Source organism: Bubalus kerabau, chromosome 11 (assembly GCF_029407905.1).
Source record: "Bubalus kerabau isolate K-KA32 ecotype Philippines breed swamp buffalo chromosome 11, PCC_UOA_SB_1v2, whole genome shotgun sequence".
Lineage (NCBI taxonomy): Eukaryota > Metazoa > Chordata > Mammalia > Artiodactyla > Bovidae > Bubalus > Bubalus kerabau.
In genome coordinates, this window is record NC_073634.1 from 68,208,677 (window position 1) to 68,230,234 (window position 21,558).

Consider the following 21,558-nt stretch of genomic DNA (forward strand, 5'->3'; position numbering starts at 1 on the left):
CTGAACAATTTAAAAATCAATAAGCAAAATAAACTGTGACTAAAGTCATGATTTAACTCTCCACATACTTTGTCTAAATGGTGGTAAAAGGAAAATCTAGGAAAGCCAACTACAATCAATTTCTTCTGGATTGTGCCTAGCCCCAGATCCTGGTGACTGAGTATGATTCACAAAATGATGCTCTTCCAGAGCTACTGTTCTTACCTTGAGTTTCATGAATGACCTTCAGGGGGTCCTTGAAGTTCCTGGAAACGTTTGCAAAACTTTGTGCAGTTTATTGAGGAAGGGCAATTTTATATCATGTTCTCAAAAAGGTCAGTGACCCTAAAACAGTAAGAGCGTCAGTTTAGAATCTCACCATCTACTTGTGAATAATTTTAGATGCATCTCGTCACTTAATTTTAGATGAATGAAAATAATATTACAAGTTATTTATTTATCCATTTAGTGTATATTCATGGAAAGAAGCAAAAGTGAAAGTCTTTCAATTGTGTCTGACTCTTTATGACTCCATGGATTATAGCCTATGGAATTCTCCAGGCCAGAATACTGAAGTGGGTAGCCTTTCCCTTCTCCAGGGGATCTTCCTAACCCAGGGATCAATTGCAGGTCTCCTGCATTGCAGGTGGATTCTTTACCAGCTAAGCCACAAGAGAAGCCCAAGAATACTGGAGTGGGTAGCCTATCCCTTCTCCAGGGGATCTTCCTGACCCAAGAATCAAACTGGGGTCTCCTTCATTGCAGGCAGATTCCTTACCAACTGAGCTATAGGGAAACCCCTCCATATATTCATGGAGTATTTTCCAGTGCCAAGTACAGTTCAAGGTGTTAGGGAGATAAAGATGGGTAAGCTCATAGGAAGGAAATAGTGGAAGCATTTTCTGAATAAAGAAAACCAAACAGAATTAGGTTGAGGGTGACTCTCCTTTAAGTTTTCTGACACTAATTTGACACTCTGTTCTTTTGAAGGTTGGTTATCACTGCTAGTGTATACTTTTAATTGAGTTACCATAATAACTATAAATCACATCAATTAACATTAACTTCTATTGTGGCAGATATAATTAAGAATACATATGTGACTGTTTCTGCCTTTTATAATGAGCTTTCATTGTAATCACTATTGGAGCTACAGTATTAAGCATAATTACTAAGTATTCTACTAGAACATAGAATTACTTTATAATTATATGATATTTTCCTAAGCATAAAGCATGCAGTTACTTTGGGAATAAAGCACAAGAGTGACATTCAGCAATCCATTACATAATTGATGAAACCTTGCTAATAAATATGACTTCACATCCATAAACCCTGGCCATCTTAAATTCCAAAACAAAGTCAGTCATCAGCCATTTTTTGAAAAGGAAACACCTTATTCCAAGACTCTAATTCCAAGTGGGGGTGGGGGGAACGTCTGAACACATGAATCATTTGGTTTTGGAGTCCCGAATCAAAGCAGATGGCATTAATTGCATCCGTTGAAAAGCAAGTATGTGTTTTTAATACACTAGAATGGGATTTTGAAAATGGTTATATCTTGGTCCACAGCTAACAGTTCGGCAGATAGAAGCTTTCTAATAGGAGCTTGGAATGTGTTTTCCAAAATATATTTTTAACTATAAGAATTTATTTTCTAGCAAATGCAGAACTTACATGAAAGAAAGAAAGAATTCCTGGGGGAAATAAAGTTTCCTCATAGTCTGGGACTTATTAACAAATCATTCCAAAATATTATAGCAATCAATAAGGCAGGACAAAATAAAGCAGCAGATAGCAATGGTCCATGTTGAGTGGCATAGAGAATCAGAAAACTGAAATTATTCAATAAGATGGATTAATTTCCTAGGACTCATAACAAATTCCAAAATTTTGGTAGTTTAAAACATCAGAAATGTATTTTTTATAATTTTGGAGGTCAGCACTCAAAAATGAAGATATTGGCAAGATAGATTACTTTTTGGAGGCTCTGAGAAAGAATCTGTTCCATGCCTCTAGCTTCTGATGGCTATGGGAAATCCTTACAGTTGATTGGCTTAATGAGGCATCCTCTCATCTCTGCTTCTGTCTTCACATGACCTTCTTCCCTGTGTGTCTCTTCTTTTTTTCTTCCTCTTATCCAGACACCATCACTGGATTTTGAATCTGATTTGATTTAGAATGATCACTTACTGAGATGCTTTGTTCCATTATATCTGTAAAGACTCCTATTCCAAATAAGATCACATCTCCCACATATGTTCTGGAGGTACACATTCAACCAGTGACATATTAATGTGATTATAACATTTCAAAGGAGTCAGAGAGGTGAGATGTCAAGATAAGGCTAGAGCTTTAGCAATGAAGATCTTAGACCTGAAAATGATCTCTGGAGGCAAAGCAAGCATCCTCTAGCCACTCGACTTGTAGGAAATTATCAACACCTAACACAAAAAACAACTAATGTCAGGGAAGCAAAATAATTTGACAAGTATGATCACTCAGGAAGTGATAAAAGGATCAGAATGAAAGTGCTTTTTTCACATCACCTCATCCAATGGAGGAAGGGCAACTTAAAGGTGACCTTAGGGGTAGGTCAAAGAAGAAAGAAGGGAAGACACTGAGAATATGCTAGGAGAAGGAAAATGGTCTTCGTTTGGTGGCATTCCTAGCTCTGGCCACTTTAATATCTCCATGAAGCTTTAACCAGGGCTTTATTTTACATCCCTCCAACTATTGCTTTTGTCTGCACTCATGTTATCACTGCCCAGTTAACTCTAAGAATAGTGTTAAATAAATATTTTTGAGTTGTCATGAACTAAATTGATTTAATTATACGTGGGTACCTTGGGACCCTGCCTAGGTTAGATTGATATATGCAAAATTCATGTGTCATGGGATTTGTTTTGAAAGTGTATGTCTCAGTTTCAGAGTTCAACAACATTGATTCATTAATCAAACGTTTAGAAACACAGTTATACACTTTGAAAAACAGTTCAAAGACACATACATGGGATCCAATAGAGTATTTCTAACCATTCTTTTGATTTAACCATGACTTTTGGGCAGGGATGGACTTCCCTGGTGGCTCAGATGGTAAAGTGTCTGCCTATAATGTGGGAAGACCCAGGTTCGATTCCTGGGTCAAGAAGATCCCCCAGAGAAGGAAATGGCAACCCATTCCAGTACTCTTGCCTGGAAAATCCCATGGACAGAGGATCCTGGTAGGTTGCAGTCCATGGGGTCGCAAAGAGTTGGACACGACTGAGCAATTTCACTTTCACTTTTCACTTTGGGGCAGGGATAATAATGGAGAGTTATGACCAACCTATATGACATATTCAAGAGCAGAGACCTCACTTTGCCAACAAAGGTCCGTCTAGTCAAGGCTATGGTTTTTCCTGTGGTCATGTATGGATGTGAGAGTTGGACTGTAAAGAAGGCTGAGCACCAAAGAATTGATGCTTTTGAACTGTGGTGTTAGAGAAGACTCTTGAGAATCCCTTGGACTGCAAGGAGATCCAACCAGTCCATTCTGAAGGAGATCAGCCCTGGGATTTCTTTGGAAGGAATGATGCTAAAGCTGAAACTCCAGTACTTTGGCCACCTCATGCAAAGAGTTGACTCATTGGAAAAGACTCTGATGCTGGGAGGGATTGGGGGTAGGAGGAGAAGGGGACGACAGACGTTGAGATGGCTGGATGGCATCACTGACTCGATGGATGTGAATCTGAGTGAACTCCGGGAGTTGGTGATGGACAGGGAGGCCTGGCATGCTGCGATTCATGGGGTCACAAAGAGTCGGACATGACTGAGCAACTGAACTGAACTGAACTGAATAATGGAGAAGGGCATCATTACATGATCTTATAGAGATCATGAGTTGCTATAGGCAACTACTGAACACTACTATTGTAACTGGAAAGAAGCCACAGACGATTTGTAAACCAATGGATGTGGCTGTTTTCTCACAAAACTTTATTTACAAATGTAAGTGACGGGCCTTATCTGGTCCAAGGATTGTAACTTAATGACTTTCGCATTTGAGCCAACATTTAAAATTATACTGTGCATCCTTAAATGGTATCTTCTGGACAATTAAAATTTTCCACTTAATGGTACCTCCAGTCCTGTAGTCAGCTCAACCAGTGCTTAAACCATTGGCATGGTATTTTCCTCCTTTACCGTCCATGGCCAGACCATTTTTATGTCAAGAGCACTATTTCCATTCCACTCACTTTTTTTCAGGGAAGTCCCTATTAGTATGCTATTTCTCCAGGCTCGTATTTACTGTTTCATTTTTAGTTTTTTCCTTCTTTGTTATCTCTTGCAAACCATGGATGGAGTCATCCTTCTACAACATATCTGAGAAATATTCAAGAAGTGAGGCTTCTATGGAGTAATGTATGTTAAAGCTGTAGAGTACTAGATAAATATGAGTAGCAGGATTAAGAATAGTAGGGAAAAAACAGAGAGAGTAACATTTAGACCATTTAGCCTGTTATTCAAGACTTTCTAAAGTCTGGCCATGGATGAATCCAAGTCAATTCAATGCAGCATTGGGCAGGATAGTAAAGCATTTAAGAGGCTGTGTTTTGAAGCAGACTGTTTGCTTTCTAATCTAGGCTCCATAAATACTAGCTCTGTGACTTGTATGAGTTACTTAACTTCTGACAGTGGGGATAGTAACAGTTCTTACCTCATAGGATTGCTATGAAGATTAAATTAATTTTTTTGGATATGTTTTGGCACATAGTAAATGCCATTATATTTTCTCTATCATTATTATCAGCAGCAGCATCATACACCAGTTACAAGCCAGTCACATTGCTAGTTCTAAATATCTATTGAATTCCTTTTGTAACTAGGTGTTGTTCTAGGTGCTGGGGGTGCAACTGTGAAAAGGGAGATTAAGTGTTTGCCATTATTATGCCTTATTCGTCATTGGTTTATTCAACCAATATTCACCCAGTACCTTTGATGTGCCAGACATTTCTAGGCATTGTGACAGCTGTTTATTAAGACTGACAAATTCTCTGCTCTCATAAACTTATATTTAGTCATTTAGGTGTGGTCTTTTCATCTTAACTATGTGTCCCTTGGGGTCAGTAACTATATTTAATCAGTCCAATATCTTAGAAGCCTACAAAGAGATTATCTCATAGTGATTATTTAATAAATATGAAATTAGTGAATAGATAAATGAATGAGAGAATGAAATACACACCTATATTTACTAGCCACAAATAGGTTAGCAGCAGCTAAACTTGGGTGAATTTGAAATCAACCATCTTTGTTAGAAACACACCACATACCATCCTATGAGATTCTCACTGGGGACCCTAACATACTCCCTTTTTCCTAATCTGGAGGATCAGACTTCATAGGCAGTGTTCATGGCAGAGAGGAGAGGTGGAGCTTCCCAAGAAATCAGATTCCAAAGGGAAATATTAAATACAACATGGAGACTCTGCAGGATTTGCAAAAATAGAGGTTCTGGCTAAATAACTTAAGTCAGTTTTGCTTTCTCTATTGATTAAGAAGGAACCCTAAAAAGGACAAAAGATTTAGAATTCTAAACAACCTATAGACCATATCTAAAAAAATTTTAAAGTCTTGGGTCAATTAATTGTTTCTCATTCTAGAGTAAGAATGACATTGAAAGAAGCATTAAAAAAACCTTGATTAAAAAATATGGTTTGTATTCATACTTTGAGGTGTATAAACAACCAAGGACAAAAAATTATAATAAATCTGTATAGTGTGAAATCTATAAAAAATATGGAATCATTATGTTGTACACCAGAAACTAATGTAATATTGTAAGACAAGTGAAAGTGAAAGTTGCTCAGTCGTGTCCAACTCTTTGCGACCTCATGGACTATACAGTCCATGGAATTCTCCAGACCAAAATACTGGAGTTGGTAGCTGTTCCCTTTTCCAAGGGATCTTTCCAACCCAGGAATGAATTCAGGTTTCTTGCATTGCAGGTGGATTCTTTACCAGATGAGCCACTAGAGAAGCCCGAGAATACCGGACTGGGTAGCCTATCCCTTCTGCAGAGGATCTTCCGGCCCAGGAATCGAATCAGGGTCTCCTGCATTGCAGGTGGATTCTTTACCAACCGAGCTACCAGCGAAGGCATTACTTCAATCAAAAAAAAAAAAAAAAAGAAGGAAAATAAACATCTTTGGGAACGTTACCATTATAGTTACATGCAAGACCACAGAGTATGAACACAGCAAGATGAAGGCCGTGTTCAAATGTTGGGAAGAATAGGAGAAAGGGGAGACATTTGGTGTTTTTCATTTGTGTGGATTAAGTGAAATGAGTACTTTTGATGCTTTTTGAAAGCCTGGAGTGTATTGCTCAATCTGGAAGAGGTTTCCTGAAACAGTTTCAGAAATCCAGTCTGACCCATTTTCTTCAGCCATGCTTCTGGGAAGCCTTATCAGCAAGGAAATGGCTTTAGAGGGAAATGATTCTGAGACCTTTTGGCTGGCCCCATGTGCAAATTATCAGACAGTATGCAAATGGAGAACAGTAATACATGCAGCAACTGCAACATGAAATGTTCCATTCCTCCTCTTGAATAGAAAAGGAAGAGCTATAAGTGTCCCAAATCTTAGAAACCTCACCAGTAAAGGAAGAATTATGTAAAGTCTTTGCTAAGTCTCAGGGAAGCAGTTAACCACATTATCCTCTATTGATAAAGTGCTTGGGGTAAAATTTGCATTCTGCAGTATTGGCCTAAATTTCTAAAGAGGAAAAAAAAAGGTGGTTGTTATTTTTCCTTAGGTAACTGAGTTATGATCATAAAGGTAAGTGAAAATGGGAAGCTTTTTTGATAGCCTAATGATTATATCTTTTGTTTGTTGTTTGAAAGATGCTTTAAGACTCAACTGTACTCAGTGTTTTGTTATAACCTTTAAGAGAAAAGAACCTGAAAATGAATACATATATATATGTATGTATATATGTCTGAATGGCTGAATGAATAAACTAAATGGCTTTGCTGTACATCAGAAGCCAGCACAACATTGTAAATCAAATATACTTCAATAAAATTTAATTCATCAATCAATCAATTAATTTTCTAAAGGGAAAACATACTTGGATTATGTGTGCTCTAGGAAATTCTTTACAAGGAGTCAGGATGGAAAGGTGAGAGACACTACTTTGCTAAGAAAATACAGCTGATATGCCTCCATAAGACAGCTCATAAGGAGCAAAGCTGTGAGTTTACTGGGCTCCAATTTAAACAGGGGACCACATACGTACTGTGCTTGCTAGTTAGTCAGGAAAAAAAAAAGAAAAAGAAATTGCCTAGAATGAAATCTACCTCTTTCAGAGATAAAATTTACATGAAATACGGTTATAACATTATTTACATTCTGTAGTCATTAGGGATAAGGAGAATTCTTGCAGATCTATCTTCCTAAACAACAAATTGAAAATCCTTTGTGATAAAATCTCTCCACACTGTGATTTTCAGTTCAGTCAGATACTATAGAAAAATGGTTCCAAGTTAGCATAGCTCTCCTCCACTCACTGACTCATGCATACTCTTTGAAATTTAGATCCTGATGCTTTCTTTCAACTCCATGTAGCTATTATATTTCCTACTCGTTGTATTATGTGAGCTTGTGTTTTGGAGAGATCAGAATAAAGTTCAGAAAACAAGCTAACTTGATGATATTATTTTAAAAATGATTTCTTTAAAATGGTTATTGCTATCATGAAATGAATTTGGTATTTGATCTTGGTATTTTCACACACAGACACACAGTAGGAAAAAAGATTGGTTGGATGATCACTGTTTACAATAATCCATGGATTTAATTGACTCCCAGTTTCCCAACTGTCTTCTTTTCAAGCCACAGTGCCACTGATGTTCATATATTTTAACTTTTTAAATGTGCACTATGGCTCATATAGAAAGATAAATGGAAAACAGTGGTCTAGGAAGATTAACATAATTAAGCTATGTTGTTGTGTGTGAAAAAAGCATAATGGTCAAAGTTCTTCTGCAGAAAGGGAGAATGGTTCCTTTTCCTTTCTTAGAATAATAGGAAAGAAGACGTGATTATTGGTGGGTGATCATTGCAAACCCCGCTCGTGAGAGAGATTCATGCCATGTGGAAAAGATTCCAGTTAGACCTTGCTCCTACCTTAAAAAAAAAAAACAAAAAAAAACACTTCACAATTGATGTATGAAACTGAAGTGGTTGTGTTATTGAAAAATTATGGACTAGTCAGTCAGCAACTTTGGAAGAAAGCTCAGATTTAGAAAAGGATATGTATTAGCAAAAACTGCATGAACCTTCACAATGCTTAACAGTCAGGGCAGGGCCACTGCTGCTGACAGTGTGGAGGCTTCCCTACAATGGTCTTTGGACAGAGTACAATGGTCAGAAAAAGATAATAAAGAGGCTAGAACATACACCATCTGGTCTAACAGAAGGGAAGAGGGAAAACATCAACGGGGAGTTGGAATTATTGTGGAAAGCCAGACGGTGAAGCATTGATTAAGATTATTTTGTTGATTAGGTGATATCCTATGATTTATGCTATGGACAAGGAAAACCAAATACTTTTTTTGGAGTATGTGAAACCAGAGTATGCTATACAGCTATAATTGTTTCTGACCCTGGATTCTGTCATGCAGAAGAAGAGGCCGGATTAAGAACAAGGGCTTCCTGAGCACAGGAAAACTCTGTGCATTCTGTAGCAGAAGAGGCCTCATGATCTAGTTGGTTCTCAAGTGTTGACAGAGGACCAGGTACTAGTGGGAACAAGATATCACAAATGGGCTTCTTAACAACAACAACAACAAACAAACAAACCCTCAAAGTTGCTGACATACAAAGTTGCTGAAGGACATACAAAGTCAGGTCAATCAGCCTAAGAAGATAGATCTAATGGATCCCACATGACTAGAGGACAGTTGGGGTATTGTTTACTCAAATTAGAAATCAGCTTCTGAGACGATAGATCTGAAATGGCCAAGGTTTCTTAGGACAGGTAGAAGCATATTTTCTAAAATTAGTTTTTCATAGGCAATCTTCTTTCTGTTTTATGTCTTTTTATCTTCTCTCTTTCCCAATATGATTTTCAGTCCTTTCTAACAGAAGTCTTCTCTTCCCAGTGGGTCAGTGTGGTAACGATAACGTCAATACCCAGAATGACACAGTCCATCTCAGCGATTGGCAATTATCACAACCCCCTCCCTGTACGATGTTTCCTTGTTTAATACTTCTCTTGCAACAGAGCTGGCCTTTGTCATATGCTCACCATGTACCAGGAATTGGGCAAAGAATGTTATACATGTTAATCTTTAATTTTAACACGTTAATCTCAAATTCATCTCAAAACAGCTTTATGAAGCAGGAAATACTATTATTTAGGAAACCAAAGATTTCCCTAAAGCCACCAGCTAATCTTTGCTGGAATCCAAATTTAAACTCAAATTCCCAAGTTTCTACTCTTACCCACTGCTTGATGCTATCTCAATTATTTGCCGCATTATCTCAATTTTAAAGATGAGAAAACAAGTTCTGAGAGTCTGGTGCTTTCTATTAAGCGATGGACTTGAACTTAATCTCAGAACTTTGGGCTCTGAATCCAGTTCCTTTTCCCTTATACCATCTCACTGCTCTATATCTCGGAGAAGGCAATGGCACCCCACTCCAGTATTCTTGCCTGGAATATCCCATGGATGGAGGAGCCTGGTAGGCTGCAGTCCATGGGGTTGCTAAGAGTCAGACAGGACTGAGCGACTTCAGTTTCACTTCTCACTTTCATGCATTGGAGAAGGAAATGGCAACCCACTCCAGTGTTCTTGCCTGGAGAATCCCAGGGACGGGGGAGCCTGGTGGGCTGCTGTCTCTGGGATCGCACAGAGTCGGACACGACTGACGTGACTTAGCAGCAGTAGCAGCAGCTCTATATCTGCCTGATAAATAATCATATTCTCTGAGAGAGAATTGGAGAAGGCAATGGCACCTCACTCCAGTACTCTTGCCTGGAAAATCCCATGGATGGAGGGGCCTGGTGGGCTGCAGTCCATGGGGTCGCTAGGAGTCGGACATGACTGAGCGACTTCACTTTCACTTTTCACTTTTCACTTTCATGCATTGGAGAAGGAAATGGCAACCCACTCCAGTGTTCTTGCCTGGAGAATCCCAGGGATGGGGGAGCCTGGCTGCTGTCTATGGGGTCGCACAGAGTCAGACACGACTGAAACGACTTAGCAGCAGCAGCAGCAGCTGAGAGAGAATGCCATGATGCATCTCATCTCTCTCTTCAATATCTCATTTTCATGAGAAGCAAAAATCATGAGCATTCAAACCTGTCACTTTTCTTTTTGTAAAACATTGTCAGATGGAAATGTTTATAAGGTGTTAACTGATAATTAGAAGGTGAACTTCCCCACTGGCTCAGTTGTAAAGAAATCACTGGCCAATGCAGGACACAGACTTGACCCCCAGGTTGAAAAGATCCCCTGGAGAAGGAAGATAAGGAATGCCCTCTCCAATATTCTTGCTGGGAAATTCCACGGAGAGAGGAGCCTGCCGGGCTACAGTCCATGAGGTCACAAAAGAGTTGAACACGACTTAGCGACTAAACAGCAGCAGCAATCAGAAGGTGTTGGAAACATCCATTTTCTTTCTTGATGACAGCAAATGTCAGCTGATTCTTAGACTATGAACTGAATATTGTATTGGTTGGCCAAAAAGTTTGTTCAGGATTTTCTGTATGATGTTAAATTGAGAGCTGGAGTTTGAGTATGGGCTACCCTACCATTGCTTTGACTGGACGTTCAACCTGAGCAAGAATGGTAAAGGATTATTATCACAGGTGAAGCATCTGTTTCACCAATGAAACAGTATATTCAGGTACAGCTATTTGTTTCCCCATTCTACCCCAAACAGTTGCAAGGGAATCACATGGAGTATCAAAAGTGTTACCTCCTGCAATTCATAAAGTTGCATTGAATAGAATTATCACCTTGAAATTACAGGGTAAAACTCCCTATACAAAAACAGATTAAAGACAAATTAGACTGTGGGCCAGGTCACTCTGATTGTTAATTAGTGATAATGGAAATACAATTAGCATAATGAGTTCCAATTACTGTATATGGAGAAATATGAGCATACTGCTTTCATAAATCTTGGTTCCAGGAAAAAATAAAATGCATCTGGTTTAACAAAGCATGCCCTTCTCTTCTGCAGAAAGCTTCCTGGTATATATCTTTTTGTGAAGCTAAATCCTTCCTCTGATGGGTTTTGATTTGGGAAAAAAAAAAAGAGGGGCGACAGAATGGATTTGCCCCATCTGATAGCTGAGCAGTTTTGTATTAGCTCAGCTTCTGTTTTAAGCTTCCTAGAAAATCTAACCATCTGTTTCTCCAATCATGGGTTAAAAAACACTGGGGAGAATCATAGACCATTGCATCAAATGTGCTTATTGTCTTTGAAATGTCGGCGAGACCCCCTTTCTGCCTTTGATAAGCTGTGAAATTGGAAAGCCAATTATAGTCACATATTTACACAAATCTGAACAGCTTTTTGAAAACTCTGTAAGAGTGAGTGGATGAGAAACAACAGCTTTACACAGAGTGAGAGTAGGATGCCTGTGGGTGTGTTAATGAACTCTATTTTTAAGAGTTGCACTAAGAGTCTGGATATTTATTTTCATCTTGGTCTTAGGCTATCTCAACTTTTCATTACAGACACTGATTTCTCAAGTTTCTCAGAAGGTCCATCAGCTGATAGCACAGCATGGCAATTCTGCTGTCTTCTGTCTTAGAATCTTTCTTGCTACTTTCTTGCTATGAATGCTCAACTGTTGACGGATTACATTCTAAGGCTGGTTAAAACCCAGGCCATTTGGCCAATGAATGGTAATGAATGTGGACTGCTCAGCCCGCACAGGTGACATTACACCTTGCATCGGGGGAATGTGCCAACTTCCTTGTTGTACCCTGTAAATCTGAGAGATGCCATTAACCTTTTCAGTGAATCCCCATGGATGGCTGCAATGGTGAATCTCAGTAGTAATTGCAAAGACAAAAATGCCCCAGCATGCCTATATTCCCCGTAAGGATCTGTGAAGCAGGCAAGTGGGCTACTCCAGTGCCTTTTCTCAACCGCTGTCTTAATTTATTTTCCACTGTCAGTCTGCACCCAGGCCACAGTGCTTCAGAAAGTTCCAAACACGCACAAGTAGCAGATCTTGCAAAGCACTCAGAGCAATTCACCCCTCTCCTTTTTGCCTGAATGGGATTTTGCTATAAAAGGGAACAGTGATATATCAAGACCAGAGGATCTACTAAAATAGCTGAGTTCATTGAGAAGAAACCTTCTTGTCCCTACCTTTATCATTTATAGCAGTCTTTCCATCAGGACTTTGATTGTGGTTGTCATATTTTTAACCTAGTCAAGTCCCGTCAGTGTCTGGAAGCATTGGTAAACTGGATTACTCAATAAAAGAAATGCTTGTCAGGCATCATTCTCCTTCAGCAGTGTGAGATGCTTTCTCTAAAAATGGTTTTCACACTATGACTATCTCTCCTTGGCACACACACGCACACACAGAAGCACAGAAGCACGCACAGACACAAGTGGAATCCAAATGATCACTGACTCTTTGTCAGCCTATATTTATGATGGGAGGTATGGTAGTGCTTAAAAAGGCAAGCTTCTCTCCCCAGTATTTTTGTTATTAAGTTATATATTAAGTTATATTAAGACCTACACATCCTTATAGATTTACACAAGGAAAGGTACATCAAGGGGCACGTAAGGGTCCTGGAAAGAAGACTGACTTCCTGGATACTGGAAAGTGTCTCATTGACAAACACAACCACGTGTGCTTGATAAATGCTGATAATAATGGATACTTGGTAAATTACTCCTTGCAGGGTCTTGAGTAAAGCACTGAAGCTCTCTGGACCTTGTCTGACTTATGAGGGATTTTGCCTAGATATCCTCAAAGATTTCTTGATTCTAAAGGGCCAAACTCGTACACCAGGAGTTCTGAAATAAATGTTAAAGACTTGTAAATCTACCTTAATAGATGTCTGTTTTCATCCATCTGTATCACTTAGAATTACATTAAGCTGTACCTAACAGAAAAGCCCTGCACAGAAGAGAGATCTGTACCTGTGTTCAGGACTGGTAATCTGCAGAGCACTTCCAGCCTCAAAGGACATTGTTCCAGGTGGTAGTTGGCCCTCTAGTCATCACATCCATATTCTGCATAGAAAGAAATCGGGATTGGAAACAAAAATATGAACCACCTACAAAGTTAGTGTTTTAAGGAGCTTTCCAAGAATCCCCACATGATGAACTCTGTTTCTATCTCACTGACATCAGCAGTTGTGAGAGAGACTGGGAAATAGAGAATTTTAGCCAAATGCATTGTGGCTGAGAATAAACCCAGGTTCTATTAGGAAGAAAGAGAAGAAGAATGGATTTTGAATAGACAATTGGTAGTTCTGCCATGTTATTTTTTTTTATTTAAAATATTTTTATGCCATGCCTCCTGGTTCTAGGAAAGAGCCCATCCAACATACAGAAATAATTCATTTTCATTTTGTAATCATGACTATGACAGCAGATGGCAGAGTCCTATCCTATTTGATACCTATTTTGATACCAAGGCTATGGTTTTTCCTGTGGTCATGTGTGGATGTGAGAGTTGGACTGTGATGAAGGCTGAGTGCCGAAGAATTGATGCTTTTGAACTGTGGTGTTGGAGAAGACTCTTGAGAGTCGCTTGGACTGCAAGGAGATCCAGCCAGTCCATTCTGAAGAAGATCAGCCCTGGGATTTCTTTGGAAGGAATGGTGCTAAAGCTGAAACTCCAGTACTTTGGCCACCTCATGCGAAGAGTTGACTCATTGGAAAAGACTCTGATGCTGGGAGGGATTGGGGGCAGGAGGAGAAGGGGACAACAGAGGATGAGATGGCTGGATGGCATCACTGACTCGATGGACGTGAGTCTCAGTGAACTCCGGGAGTTGGTGATGGACAGGGAGGCCTGGCGTGCTGTGATTCATGGGGTCGCAAAGAGTCGGACATGACTGAGCGACTGATCTGATCTGATCTGATCTGAATCCATCTCAAAGCAAATTTAAAAGTTTATTTAAATTCTTAAAAATAATTCTCACTTTTAGGTGATAGTAAAAGTGAAAAGGCATTTTTGCTGTTTTTTTTTCAATACAAAGCTAAAGAGACTATATTTAATAAAAAAATCAGTAAGTTAAAAAAACCTAGTCATTCTTTTTAAATTATCTGTATTTTTGTAAAAAAAAATAATTAATTTCATTGAACTAAAATAACAAAGGAATCATTTTAATATCTGCCAATGTCATTTGGATGAAAAAATTTGTTAATGAGCTTTTATTTTTTACATGAAAACATTCCTATTTTCTGAGCACGCAATACAAGATGGAAAGGCATCTGAGGGTTTCTCTCACACAATGATGAGTCTTCTGTTTTGCTTCCCCCAAATTTAGCTAATGTCAAATCATCCTTGGAAGTCTTAGTTTAAAATATGAGCAGCCCACTCAGAAAACAGCATGCCGGTCTATTGATTCCAAATTAATTTTACTTTTTGGCAATTGACTTTTTAAGAGTTCTTACTGATATTCTCTGTTCATCATTTTTGGGTGTAGAGCAAAATGCAGAGAACAGTATATATTAAAGGCCTTACCCAGTGGAATTATTTTATGGAGGGCAGACTTTTAGGAGCTCAGACTACTAAGGGTTATATTAATAAAATGAGATGACATGGGAATGAAATTTCTATGTGATCTTTTGTATCAGACTATGGTGGCCTATAAATCAATTTTCTCCAGGCTTTAGGGAAAAAAAGCACAAAAAGTTGTTTTTTCTTTTCTGTTTTCTTTTTTACCATGCAACGAATACTATATTTAGATTCCTCAAGTATTTTGGATGCTTCAAGACAGAACATCATTTTAGGATTTCACAGTAGAATCCAAACCTGGATAACATAACCAAAAGTGAACTTATTAGAAGAACATCAGATAGCTGATAGAACTCAAAGCAGGACTAGAGAACCAGGCCCCCAAACAGACAAATATGAAGAGATGATGAGGAACCAGGCAACAGTTTCATCGGTCACCCTCATTAAAGGCATGAGCTTCAGTGGTTTTTTGATGTTTGCTTCTGTCCATTCAAGGACAGAGAATCTGATTGGCCTTGCTGAGGAATGTGCCTACTTCTTGGCCTAAGGAGGGCTAGAATGTGCAGTTTGATTAACAGCAACCTCAGGATTACAATGGAAGGGAGGTGATTCTCCCAAAGTGTGCTGAGTTTGCCTTAAATAAGATAATTTGATATATTCTTTAAAAAGCAGATAGACACTGTTATAGTGCTTCTCAGACCTTAATGTGTACATTATTTTCCTGGGTTTCCTACTAACTTGCCCATTCTGGCTCAGTAGATCTGGACTGGGGCCTGACATTCTGCACTCCTGCATCGCCCAGTGATGCTGCAGGCCTGTGGACCAGCCTTTGAGTAGTAAGGCTTTGTAACAGTGACTACCAGGAAGGTAATTAGCCTCAGAGTTCTTAATCCACATATACTTTCTTTTTGTTTTAACTGCAGTATAATTATGCATATTAAAATGAATAGAAATTAGTCTAAATTCTAGTTTGTGTTTACAAACCAGTGTAACTGACAGCCAACAACAAGCATCACTCTCTCCCTAGAGATTTCACCCGTGTCTTTCTTTTGTCCCTTTCCAATATGGAGCCATTATTCTGATTTCTGTTCTCATCGACTAGTCTTGCCTGTTCTTGAATGTCACATAAATGGAATCATGCAATACACATTATTTTGTGTCCAGTTTATTTTCTTCAACATGATGTTTATAAGATTCATCTATGCATTTGTAAAAGCCTATGATTCATTCCATTGTATTGGTGAGTAGTATTCCATTCTATAAATTTGAGATAACATTTATCATTACTTCTTTTGATGGAAATTTGGGTTGTTTCCAAAATCTTGCTGGTATAAATAAAGCTGCCAAGAATATTCCTGTAAAAATCTTTTTATGAGCATATATTTTTAGTTTCTTCAAGGTAAACACCTAGAAATGAAATAGCTGGATCATAAGATATGTTTGTGTTTAACTAAGAAACTGACAAATAGCTCCCCACAGCAGCTGTACCATTTTATACCCCTACTGGCAGAATATAAGAGAATTCCAGCAGACCTACATTTGGTATGACTTTGTGGTCTTTTGCATTTTAGCAATTCTAGTACAAAGATGAATCATTGTGGTTTTAAGTTGCATTTCTTTGATGATAATCCATGTTGAGCATCTCTGCACACAAGTATTTTCTTTTGCCTTTCACCTAATCTCATATTCACCTTTAAAATATTGTCTCCCATTAGATCTAGAAAACATTTTGTTTACAAATTGACTACATGACAGAATTTCAGACTGACTTGTATTTGCTCTTTTAGACTTTGCATACCTTTTCACAGTCATTCCTAACAGAGAATTTTGGTTTTGAGTATCTTAGTATGAGCTGCTGGATATGGTAACAATATTTTATCATTAAAAATAATGCCCAGTTCTTTCTCTGATGGTATTTAAATTTGCCATCCCAGGTTCTTGTAGTCAAATATATTGATAATGTCCCATGTGTGTTCTCTGACACTTGGGTGTAATTGTGGTGAACTTTGAATTCCCATCTTAAGGTCAGTTATTAACTATTGATGGATTCTCCTTTTCTCCACTTAATGCTAAAGTATTCATACTAACCAAGACGAATGGGAGCAGCTAAGGAGTTTTTCAATGCCATTGCTGTGTAAGCTGTCTTTTGCTTCCCTCATGTGAGAAACTCAAAGCACTTTTGTAGAGAAGATCATTTATTCAAGGTAAAGGGAAAAAAAAAAAAAGTGCCTATATCCATTCTCTAATCCCTAGTTTTCTAAGCCCTCTATACTTTTTTCTGGAACAGAGTTTTCTTGTCATTATAGACAAGAATATGGCATCTTTGACAACAACCTTGGCTGACCCACTTTGGAGCAAAATGGGATCTCAATGTAGGAAGGGTGGCCAGGACCTCAATATCCTGGGCAAGTTGCCCTGACAAGCAACGGTACCATGTTTTGGATTTCCCAGGAGGCAGATGAGTGCCCTCTGAGATTTATAAACACATCTATAATAAATGGGAGGCGGAAGTTTAAACTGTTATGGAGCCTCCTCTGCTGTGCCGCCGAGGTCTCGTGTGATTTAGAGAGGTGACATTTACTGTGTGCAGACCTATTATTCAGAGTGACTGTTTGTGTATAGACGATATTTTAAAATGGCTTGCTGTAGATGAAAAATTCTTATTAAGTCAGAAAAACAGTTTAAGTAGGTAACACTCTCTCAGTTTAGTCTGCTATAAGTCTTACTGTCTTGCCACATGGAAAGTGCTTGGGTTGGGAGGTACTGACACATCACAAGAGCTGGCTAAAATACTATCTTCAGAGCAAACAGGACCCTAGGCTTCAGCTGAAACCATAAGACTAACTGTACATCTGAGGTTAAACCAGTAGGAATTTCTACAGGTTTTATCCCTTCAATGAAGAGCTTTCTTTTAGTGCAGATGCAATAGGATGGCCTGATCAATAGAGAATGGTAGGAAATCAGAAGCATGGGAAAGAGTTTCTTCACTAAATAGTCTTGTCATCTCATAATGTCCCTGAATCTCGCTGAGTCTGAGATTCCCTACTCTGCCAAATTTAGGAACTGGATGAGGTGACTTCTAAAACTCTTGTAAGGCATGTCTATTTTGTGTTGCCTACTGTTAGGGAAGAGTTTCTCTTAGCCCCCAGTGGTGTTTAGCATTTTCTGGTCACCAAGGAAATTTTGTATCACCACTTTGTCACCTTTAAATACCATGATAGTCCTTGGTAGCAGGCAGAGCAATGATTGCTGTGCCATTTCTTCAGGTGGCAAAACTGAAGCTCAGAGAGGTTGGGTGCCATGTCCAAGATCCCATGGCCAGAATGAACCTAAGCCCCTCCATTTTGCCCTTAGTATAAGACTCTACTCATCACGTTTCTTATATCTCTGCCTGCTCTAAAAGCTTTGGAAATGCTTACAGGTCATCAGGAAAAGAGAATTGCTGCAATATAGATATGAACAGAGGGCAGTAAGAAGACAGGCATAGTAGTCTCTGTCCTCAGGAGGCCCAGACTCTTCTAGAGGTGATAGAACACCTCTGCCTAACCAAACTTCACCTATTTTTAATGCCTCCTTTTCCTGGAAGCCTGCCTTGCCTACCGTTATTGAACTCCATTTCAAGATGGATACAATAGAAATGCTCTTTCCTCCTCCTTTTACTTTAGCATATGGGTATATTATTTCTTCCAATTTATTAGTAAGCTTGGTGTGAGCAAGACTTGTGAATTTTATTAGTAATTACATATACTAATTCACAGGGAGAAATCAACTAATAACGTGAGTTGTCATTCAACACCTACACCCCTTGGATAAGCATAATACCAAGACAGACATGACACTGCTCTGCTTCTTGTACCTATAAGTTAACTTGGAGCTGTGACATCAAGTCTTTTATATCACTGTCTTTTCACTTCCGTTATTTTTCACCAAAGTAGTACAATAGGAACTTGAATGTACTACTTTACATAAAATAGATGACTAATAATAAACCACTGTATAGCACAGGGAACTCTACTCAATACTCCATAATGACATATATATCTATATCTATATCTATATCTCACCACTCTTTTTTAGATACATCTATCTATATTATATATATAATCAATTCATTTTGCTATACAGCAGAAACTAACACAACACTGTAAATGAACTATGTTGTTGCTGTTTAGTCACAAAATCATGTCCAATTCTTTTGTGACCCCATGGAACTGTAGCCTGCCAGGCGCTTCTGTCCATGAAATTCTCCAGGCAAGAATACTGGAGTGGGTAGTCATTCCCTTCTCCAGGGGATTTTCCAGACCCAGGGATTGAACCCAGGTCTCCTTCACTGCAGTCAGATTCGTTACCATCTGAGCCATATACTCCAATAAAATTAATTTTAAAAAGAACGTGAGTGCTTTCTTGTTTCTACATCTCTCAATTAGAATGTAAACTCCATGAAGATAGAATTTGCCTGACTTGCTTGTTGTTGTGTCTGCATATCAAGAACAATGCACGCTGGAGGTGCTCAGTGACTATCCTTAGAAGAAGGACAAACATGTGCATTGCAGGGACTGTGACCTCCAGTTTGTATCTGTCCTTATTCCCTGTATTTTTCATATCAATCAAGTACTTCATAGTCTGGAAATTTAAGCATCATCAAGTTATGGCACTTGCTTCTTAGAGTTGTTTTTGTGTTAAATGGCAAAAAAGAGAGTAATCCTTGGGGTACTACTATGCATACCCATGATCATTATTTTGGTGAAAAATACAAATGATGTATTTGATTTTAGATAAATCCTTTGTTTCTCTCTTCACAATCCACTAATGAAGTATTTCCTGAAGAGTTATTTCCTTCAAAGGAATAAGATTTTCTCTGCTAGTTACAGAATTGAACTCTGTAACATCAAAATTAATATGTTAGCTGATTAATAATAAAAGCATATCATAGAATGTGGGTGATAAAGACCATGAATCTTTACCAGGCATGAATCTTTGCTTTTGCTGAGTAGTTTTGCAACCTGAGGCAAGAGATTTTCTCTCTCCAAGCCTCAGTTTCTTCATATGCAAAGTATTATACTACAATAACAGTATCTCTATCATAGGGTTATTGTGAAGATTAACTGAGATAATCCTTTTATTTACTAACACAGACAGAACTCGATGTTAGACTTTACTATTACTACACAATGTTAGAAAAGCATAGCACACAATTTAAATGCAAATAGTAATTATACTATAGTGCTCTGCATTTTTATTTTATTCTCTTAGAATGCCTGATTGCTCGTGCTAATTTAGCAGTAACGATGTTCAAAACATATGTTTGTTTTTCTAAGAATTAACAATAGACAGACAAGATTATTTGTTGACTTTGGTCTGTTTGGATCACTGTAATAAGGTGCTCCATATGTAGAAAGTACTATGAATTTCTACAGCAGATTAAAAATATAATTTTCGGAAGAGTCATGGTAAATCTCTTTTCCACAGACACCTTTTAATAAAAAACATAAATTATAAACCTACTGTTATGCAAACAATATTGGCACAACAAGAAAATGATTAAGATGCAGACAGGGTAGGTCAAAAAGACTATAAAAGAAAGAAGGCACATTGTTTGATGTATATTAAAACAATTGGTCAAAGTTTAGGTAGCATTTTAATTTGTGGTGTCCACATACTTATGACCCATTCAAGCAGTACCAAAAGCAAACAGAATTTTGCTTTTCTGAAAGTGAGAGTTCAATAGTAACCATCAGAGCATGTTAAATCACTCTACTGTTACTATTTTATAAGAAGTGGTTCAAAATAAAGAGAAGAGCAGCTCTGGTTTGAATTTATGGAATAAAGTGACAGCATTTTCCTCCATTTTTAGCTTGATGCTTCTCAGATGTGGAACACCTTTTGTTATTCTTTGATTTCTCTCTCTGGCTACCCTATGCTACTTTTCATTTTTTGAGTCACTATGATCCTGTGAACAGCAATTTTCATTGCAAAGTTGAAAAATTATTAAAAGAGAATTCCATTGGCTCAAACTTCCCAAATGCCTGTTTGGGTGTTTGGAACTGGTTATAAACTCAAGTGAAACATCCCATTTGGCAGCAACATGATGAGGTCTTGTTTCCACTTGGTGTGAAACAGCACCCATGTAACTTGTGCTTCCTGATGCCTCACTCATCCCTGAGAACAAATGGAGTTATCTTGAATACAGTCATGTAAAACAATGGTGAACTGCATTTCATCTTGGGTCTTGCCACCATTTGAATAAAGGTGCATCTTCTGCAATGTTCTCTGTCTCATAATTTGGGGAAAACTTAGAGGGTGTCTCATAACTTCTCCAACACAAATACGGTAGATTATTACTGGTCACTACTTGTCACCAGGCACAGCTTTCATCTTCTTCTTTCTCAGTGACCCAAACTTGAGTCTGTAGGATTGAATGATGAGCAAGTTTAAACATCATACTATTTAGAACTGATCCTTACCTCTGGGTGTCCCTGGTGGCTCAGATGGTAAAGAATCTGCCTGCAGTGCTGGAGACCCGGGTTCAATCCCTGGGTCAGGAAGATCCCCTGGAGACAGGAATGGCAATCCACTCTAGTATTCTTGGCTGGAGAATCCCATGGACAGAGGAGCCTGGTGGGCTACAGTCCATAAGGTCACAAAGAGTAGGACATGACTGAAGTGACTTAGCATGCACACACTCTGTCATATTAATATAGAAAACTTTATTTTACTAATCTACTGATAAACAGCTAACTTTCACATTTTTGTTATTATAAACAAAGGTTTGTTTTGTATAGGTTATACATCTCTGAACACTGGAGAGTCATTTCCTTTGAATAATACTAGAATTGAAATCACTTGGGCAGAGGGCCTATG

General features: G+C 38.3%; 1 long non-coding RNA gene across 1 annotated transcript in view; it reads right to left on the bottom strand.

Moving 5' to 3' along the window:
* Positions 1–244: 244 nt before the first annotated feature.
* LOC129622478 (uncharacterized) overlaps positions 245–21,558 on the bottom strand; it is a 43,329-nt gene continuing 22,015 nt past the window's right edge. Inside the window, exons 2-3 of the long non-coding RNA XR_008700008.1 lie at positions 21,162–21,320; positions 245–324 (exon numbers count right to left, since the gene is read on the bottom strand). This is a non-coding gene — a long non-coding RNA (uncharacterized LOC129622478). The remainder of the gene's footprint in view (positions 325–21,161; positions 21,321–21,558) is intronic.